This window comes from Macaca nemestrina, chromosome 12, assembly GCF_043159975.1.
Source record: "Macaca nemestrina isolate mMacNem1 chromosome 12, mMacNem.hap1, whole genome shotgun sequence".
Classification (NCBI taxonomy): Eukaryota; Metazoa; Chordata; class Mammalia; order Primates; family Cercopithecidae; genus Macaca; species Macaca nemestrina.
This window is the reverse complement of record NC_092136.1, coordinates 4014051-4022386: the sequence shown is the minus strand read 5'-3', so window position 1 is coordinate 4022386 and position 8336 is coordinate 4014051. Positions and strand designations below refer to the sequence as shown.

The window sequence follows — 8336 nt, the reverse complement described above, 5'->3', positions numbered from 1 at the left end:
TGTATCATGCTGCCCAGCAGTTAAGCTTTTGTTGGGTCTGAGTTCTATCTTAACGGAAGCGGGCAGGACCCCCTCCCCTCTTCGGTCCTTCTGGACAGGGGTGAGACGAAGGTCATGAACTCAGCACTCACTGAACACCCGCCTGTCCCACCTGGGATGGGGACTCTGGGGTGTGCATCAGCAGTTTCAAGAAACACAGAATTACCGCATGACCCAGCAATCCCGCTCCTAGGTATGTACCCCAAAGAACTGAAAACGAAAACTGGTACAAAAACGTTCATGTCGACTTTCTTCACAATAACCAGAAGCTGGAAACAGCCCAAGTGTCCCTGAACTGGTGAATGGATAAACTAATTGTGGTCTAACCATGTGGTGGAATGTCATTCACCCACAAAAGGAAGGTAGTACAGACACACGCTACCACACGGCTGAACCTAAAGCACATGATGCTGAAAGAAGACAGAAAAAAGGTTGCCTAGAGCATGATTCTGTGGATGGAAAACATCTGGAACAGGCAGACCCAAGACGGACAGGGGATGAGTGTTTGCCTGGGGCTGGGAGGGATATGGAGAGTGAGTGCTAATGGGTTCGATGGTAAATTTTATGGTCTGTGTATTTTACCACAACAAAAAAAAGACATACCCAAGCGAAAAAAAAAAACAGTGTATAAACACATGACAAAGTGTATTACTAACAAGACACATATAAAGAAATAAAATTCCACAAAGATAAACCTTGTTTTGCAGACACTGTCTCCTGGTGGCAGCATCCCTGGTTTTTTTCTTTGGTTTCTCTGCATTACCAATTTTATTTGTGTCTGACATGATTTACTCGAAACATAGTGAAATAACACTAATGTAAAATCTGGCCACCAGGCAGATATGGGGGTAGAGTTTACTCAAAATTTCCTAGGAGGAGGGGTACACATTCCCCCTGTAAACCTCTCAGGATTTGAGTGGGCCTGGGGAGAGAAGGCTGGCACCTTCCAGGGAAGGGCTGGCTTCTCACGCTCTCCCTGATGTAAATGAGTCCACCCCTCCACCTCCACCAGCTTTTCAAGTTCCGGCACTGATGGAGATGGGGAAGGGGTTTGGGAGGAAGGATCCCCTTCTCCAAGACAGAAGTTCTATCCTGGCTGTGCTCTCCTCAGTGGTGCCTTCCTTTCCTTAAGGAATATTTATTGGGTGCTTGCCATGTGCTCGCCTCTGGGTGGTCCCTTATCTGACGGGGTGTGTGCAGGAAGTGACTATAGCAAGGGGTTATGAGTGGGCACCACAGGCAACTTTCAGACATCTGAGGCAAATGCAGGTGGAGGAGACAAAATTGTGGGCAAGTGTCTGGGGCCAGGAGGAGTGTGGCACATTCCGCAGACCAGGGAGAGCGCCCAATGGCGACATCCATCTCCTCACTGGCCTGGCACACGTGCCATCTCCCCTTCTCACCCATATAACCCACTCCTCTCTCTGCAGATCCAGCCCTGAGGGTGCTGATGGAGGTGCACATGCCCAGGACAGTCCCTGTTTATCTCCATGACCCCCTAGGTCCTGCCACGAGACTGAATACAAAGGAGATGCATGGAAAAGTCTGCTCCATAGGACCCATCTGAAGATCCCGGGGAGAGGGAAGCAGATAACTTGCTGGTGGGTGGTTGATTTCGTGAGACCACAGTGGGGCCACCATTCTCAGGGCTCCACAGCATCAGCTCTGCCTCCCCTTCTCATCCCACTCTGCTTGTGGGCGCGTACACACCCTAATTCCCAGGGCTGACAAACTCCATCAATTAAAAGACCCCATGGGGCACTTAGCACAGGGCCTTCCTCCAGTTCATTTGCCAATCTAACCGCTTGTATCATGAAACTCCCCACAAAAGGGCACCAAAGGCTAAGACAAATCAATGCTAACAAGAGCCTGCTGAGCACACTGGGAAGCGGGCAGTGGGTGTACGGGAGGGAGGAGGGGGCAGGTGGAGAGGACCCAGAGGCACGAATGGGTGCATCAGAGGACCTGGTGCCAGGAGCTTCCAACATGGGGGTGTCAGCCTACTATGCCTCCTGCTGCCTTCGCTCCATGTAGCCTGGGGCTGGGTGTACAGCATCCACACACAGAAAAAGATGGCTATAAGGTTACATCCCAACGATCTGGGACTTACCTGGACCATGAGGTAGACACAGTGCAAAAGAAACAAGCTTTGGAGTCAGCTTAGATTCAGGCCTCCCTGGAGGGCCCTGGGCAGGCTTCTTAATCTCTCTGAGGCTCAGTTTCATTACCTGCAAGATGAGTGTAAAACTACTTCCCAGGAGTGCCCATCACTGAACATATGCGCTGGGGCCTCTGTTATGCACCTGGCACTGTGTTGCATGCTGGAGATGTAGCAGAGACATGGTCAGCAAACTCTCTGGCCCACAGGGAATGTTCCCTGAGGGAGGTGGATAGTAAGTCAGTCACCTAACACAGGAAATGTATGATTCCTATGGTCACGGAAGCACACGGTGTGAGTGTAAGAGTCAGGGAAACCTGAGGGTGCCAAGAGGGTCCTCTCTGAGAAGGCATGATGTGAGCTGAAACCACAGTGGTGAGGGAAGTGGGGCTCAAAGTAGATGCAGATGGACAAGGCAGGACATGGCAGATGCTCGACCACATTGGCTCCTTGGCCCCTCCTTGTGGAAGAGATTTCTCTACCAAGTAGATGAAACTGTCACTAAGTAATGAGCCTCTATGCTCAGAAACTCCAAGGATGCAGGGGACAGAAATGAAAGGTGCAGGGACGGAGGCAGGGGACATGCTGAGGGCTTCCTCCAGACTCCTGAGGAAGGCTGCATCCTATCCTCCCAGCTCTCTAGTTCAGCACCCTGCAGAGGGCCAGCGCCCTGGAGTGGTTCAGCACCCTGGAGAGAGACCATGCCCCACAGGGGTTCAGCACCCTGGAGAGATCCAGCTACGCTCTCGCTCTGTGCAGCTGTCCAGTCACACACATTTGTACCTACTTAACTAACATCCCAGGCCCCCACTAGACCAGTTGCTCACCCCCAGCTTCACAGCATCTGATCACTCCCCAAATCCACCTTGAACATTCCTGACCCCCTAAGCTTTTGCTCAAGATCTTTCTCCTCAGTTCTGCCTGCAGAAACCTCACTAACCCATCAAAGCCTGGAGCCAACACCATCTTTCATGAAGGCCTTTCCTGATTTACTGTGGGGCCTTCGCCACACTCTGCTTTTTGCCTGCCCCTCCTAAACTGTGTGTTCCCCAAGGAACTGTGTCTGATTCACGTCTTTCTTCCGGCCCAGCACCTGAGAGGCAGAATGTATGCTTCAGAAATGAATGAGTGAAGTTTCAGAAGTAATTTTTACAATTGCCACCATTTGTTGAGAACTCATGATGCCAGAAACTGCTACATGCTTCATACACACTTTTATTTACAGTTTGAGAAACTGAGGCCAAGAAATGAGCAACCTGCCCAAGTTCACAAAGTTAAGAAGAGGCAGAACCTGGATTCAAACCCAGATCAGACGGCACAGCCTGTGCCCTTGACCGTGGCTCCTCTCCGCCTCTCTCCAACCCCGTGTGCTGCCATCTGCCAGTCCCACGGCATCTGAGCACAGCAGCCACGGTCCCCTGAAGTGATTCTGAATCTTTTTATAGCCTGAAATTGAAATCACTGATGCTTCAAATTAGAACCCCAAAATGAACGAGCCAAGATTTCAGATTTGCAAGTTGCCGAGCTGCCCGCATCCACCTTCTCAGCAAGATTCCTGGGCTGCTCCTCAGCCCGGACCACCTGTTCCCAGTCAATATGGAGGACAAAGAGAACGACCTCCCCAGGCCCAGAAGGCCACGCGCAGAAAAGGGATCCAACCTCCCTGCCATCCAGGACTCCCCACAGAGCAGTGGCCTCTGCCTGGGAGAAGAAAGACCACAGTGCGTTAAGCCTCAGAGAGCAGACCCCAACGCTGTTAGCCTCAGAGAGTGAAGACCCCCCCCAGTGCTATTAGCCTTAGAGGGTAAAGGCCCCCAGTGCTATTGCCCTTGGTCAGTGGATCCTGATGACACGGTGAGAAGCCACTGAGCTGTCAGGACAGAAACACCCCACACTCAGAGGGATGCAGGACAGACCCTGTTTGTCTTTGGTGTGAATGCAATGAAATATTGGCCTTGATGACCAAAGCACCAATGTGACCCTGCTCAAGAATTCAGCAGTCACCCTGGGTTCCTGCTAACATCAGCTGGTCTTTGGTCTTTAACTTGGTTATTAAGTAGCCATTTAAAACCATTTAAATAAGAGCAGAAGAAATTTTGGGGGTGGGGTGCAGAGAGTTTCCAGATTGGTCATCAGGGCCACCAGCAGGACAAAGTCTCTCACAATATCCCAAAAGGCGAGCTAGAGAAATGTGAGCTGTGTGATGTGGTTGAACCACTAGACCCAAGGGATGCTGGCACCAGGCAAACCACAACAGGGCTCTGGCCTTGGCCCTGGGATTTGCTGCTAGAGAGCAAAGCGGGCATCAGGAATAGGAATTCCAAGGTGATCTAAAAGCCGGACCCACGCCAACACAGAATTGTACAGGGTGGTGAGTGCTCTGGGAGCAGGAGTTTGAGCCAAAGGAGGAGATGTGCCTGCCAGGGACTTTGGAGGCTAGGGGGCGGGGTGGGGCAGGTACCTGTATTCGAGATGTTCCCCACAACAGAGGCAAAAGGAAACCATGGCTCATGTACTCTTGGCTGGAAGTGTCTGATGGACTTGGCACATGCTGGGTGTGCTCTGTGACTGCTACATGCTTCACATAACAGTGGTAATGAACATCAGTCATTATGATAATATTATTATCCCTGTTTGTTCAACTAATAGCCACTGGTTTCCTCTTCTGAGTCGGGCATCATTAATGATGATGAAGGACAAGATGATGATCCATGACAAGTACTGACTGAGGCCAGGTGAGGTGATGTATCTTTAGTTCCAGTGCTTTGGGAGGCTCAGGTAGGAGGATCATTTGAGTCCAGGAGTTTGAGACCAGCCCAGGCAACAAAGCAAGACTCTGGCTCTATAAAAAAGTACACAAGTTAGCTAGGTATGGTGGTGCATGCCTGTAGTGTAAACTACTTGGAAGGCTGAGGCGGGAGGATCTTTTGAACCTAGGAGTTCAAGGCTGCAGTGAGTTGTGATTATGCCACTGCACTCCAGCCTGGGCAACAAAGCAAAATCCTGTCTCTAAAAAAGAAAGTTGATTGAATGCCAGCTCTGTGCTCCACGCCTCTGACCAGCAGTCCAGTGCTGAGAGCTCAGTTCGTCTCAAGTGATTCTACTGTCACAACCACACATTTCATCGACAGGAATAACAGGACCCAGCAAGAGTAATGACTGATCGTGCTGAATCTGGACTTCATTTTCTTTCCTCCAAGTAATATTTAAGTCTGAAGCTGGGGAGGGGAGGTTGACCCTTGAGTAGCGAGCTCTAACAACTGTTCCTCATGCCTGCTTGGTTGAAAAGTCAAACATGCTAGAGGCCACCTCACATTTCTCAAGTCCAATTTTAAAATACCAGCCTAAGAAACATTTTTGTTTTTTCAAGACGGAGTCTTGCTCTGTTGCCCAGGCTGGAGTTCAGTGGTGCGATATCGGCTCACTACAACCTCCACCTCCCGGGTTCAAGTGATTCTCCTGCCTCCGCCTTCCAAGTAGCTGGGATTAACAGGCACACGCCACCACGCCCAGCTAATTTTTGTATTTTTAGTAGAGGCAGGGTTTCACCATGTTGGCCATGCTGGCCTTGAACTCCTGACCTCAAGTGATCTGCCCACCTTGGCCTCCCAAGGTGCTGGGATTACAGGCGTGAGCCACCACACCCGGCCTTACAAGACCCTCCCAGGATCTCTCAGGAAAACACCAGTGCATCCCTCTTAGCCTCCTGACTTAAATACAAACCACGAGTATAAAGCAGATCCACACCCTCTCTCGTGCAAGTATTTAATACGAGGAAAAAGTAATTAGCAAACTCGAGCACCACTTTTCAAGGATGAAGGATACTGCTGCTGCTTTAACTGCGAGGGAAAACCTATTTAGAGAAATTAACGCAAAAATGAGATCGGCCACTTCAGGGCCAAGAAAACAACCACAAAAACCATAGGCGTCGTCAGAGCCCTGCAGCAGGCGGGTGAGGAACGGCCCCGGGAAAGTAATTAATGCCCAGGAAGCCTTTTTCCTCTGACAGCAAACAGTACCCCCTGTGCCAAGGGGGCTGGACATTTGTCTCCCGTGTGAGATAACTTTCTTCTAAGACACGCTTTCCTATGTATGAGATGGATACTTTTCAAAATAGGAATACTTCGATTCCAGGAAATCTGAGGGAAACATCTGAAAGAAAGAGAAAATAACATAATCTCACCACCTAGGGGTTAATGTTTCCTGTCCTTTTTGTTTTCTTCTGTGCTTACACTGGGGAAAGATGGTATTAGATGACACTGTGCTGAGCATTTTGATTCTGCCTTTCTCACTAAGCAGAATGTAGCCTTTCTTGGTTGGTGTTAAGAGCTCTTTGTAAACATCATTTTTAATGCTTTCTTATGAATTCACAACAGATGTTCACTGTCACTGAACCATTCTCCCATTAGCCCCGCCCCCTCCCCGCCTCAACTCCTTGTTTCTGCCACACTGTAATTGCTACCTGTTTTAATTTTTTTATTATTATTTACTATTATTATTATTATTTTGAGACCGAGTCTTGCTTTGTCACCCAGGCTGGAGGGCAGTGGCCGTGATCTCAGCTCACTGCAACATCCGCCTCCCAGGTTCAAGCGATTCTCCTGCCTCAGCCTCCCGAGTAGCTGGGACTACAGGCGCCGCCACCACGTCCAGCTAATTTTTTGTATTTTTAGTAGAGATGGGGTTTCATCGTGTTGGCCAGGATGGTCTCAAACTCCTGACCTCAGGTGATCCACCCGCCTTGGCCTCCCAAAGTGCTGGGATTACAGGTGTGAGCCACCATGCCTGGCTGATTTCTGCCTGTTTTTAAAGATTATTCCCTTAGCATGGATTCCTAGATGTAAAATTCCTCGTTCAGCTTTATGGCTCTTGTTACCTACTGCCACATTGATTTTGAAAACATCTATGGCAACCTAGTCTTTCCCCCAGCAACATGTGAGTCCTGTCACCAGCAACGTGTATAGTCACAAAGAAGTATTTGCTAATGTGAAAACAAAACGGGCACCTCACTGCTTTTCTTTTTACCGTTTGCCCATTTATACATAAAACTCATCAAAGTGTTGTTCATGCATCTTTGAGCCACGACATCACAGAGTCGGACAGCCTGGGCTGGAATTCCACCTTCTCCACTCACCAGCTACATGGCCACGGGCCAGTTACTTCACCTGTGTGCCTCAGTTTCCCCATCTGTAAAATGGGGAGGAACACACATGCTGTACGGATGACTCTGAGGGTTGGATGGGGCACTGCAGGGCTTCCAGTTACTTCACCTGTGTGCCTCAGTTTCCCCATCTGTAAAGTGGGGAGGAACACACATGCTGTACGGATGACTCTGATGGTTGGATGGGGCACTGCAGGGCTTCCAGTTACTTCACCTGTGTGCCTCAGTTTCCCCATCTGTAAAGTGGGGAGGAACACACATGCTGTACGGATGACTGTGAGGGTTGGATGGGGCACTGCAGGGCTTCCAGTTACTTCACCTGTGTGCCTCAGTTTCCCCATCTGTAAAGTGGGGAGGAACACACATGCTGTACGGATGACTCTGAGGGTTGGATGGGGCACTGCAGGGCTTCTAGCACTTGGAGATCCACCTCAGTTGCTATAAACAAGGACACTGGCTTCTTGGGACATTTGTTGCAAATGTTGTTTGCCCTCTGCCTGCCTGCTGTTGAGTTGAATCGTAAGGATGTCTCAGATACAGGATATTTTAGATGAGGAAAGTCACTCAAGAAACAAAATTCAGGTTGTCAAAGAAGGGGTTTGTGGAAGACGGTCCTAGTCTTAAGGAGATTAGCGCAGCACCAGCTTGTGTTTGGGTCGAGGAGACTTTAGTCGGCAGGTCACGTCAAGAGGCTGGAATGTCAACTTGGGCCGGGCCAGTGGGTCACCGCCCTTCCTGTCTGTTGGGACCCCCAGCATCACCACTGCAGCTTTCACGGATGCCCCAGCTCTTGCCTCATAGTTCTGATTCAGGGCGTGTGGGCTGGAGACCAGATTTCTATAAACCTCGGGTGACTGGGACGCCCAGCCAGCTTTCACTGAGTGAGACCTACGGTGAACCCCGCAAGACATCAAAGTGGTGTCCTCACCCCCACATCTCCTTAAACACTTGATGCACTACCGTCCTCCGGGAGCCACC

The 8336-nt window shown here is 50.0% G+C and overlaps 1 protein-coding gene across 8 annotated transcripts in view; it reads right to left on the bottom strand.

Moving 5' to 3' along the window:
- The window catches only part of LOC105469739 (SH3 and multiple ankyrin repeat domains 2), a 666868-nt gene that overhangs the window by 185349 nt on the left and 473183 nt on the right, over positions 1 to 8336 (bottom strand). The window lies entirely within an intron of this gene.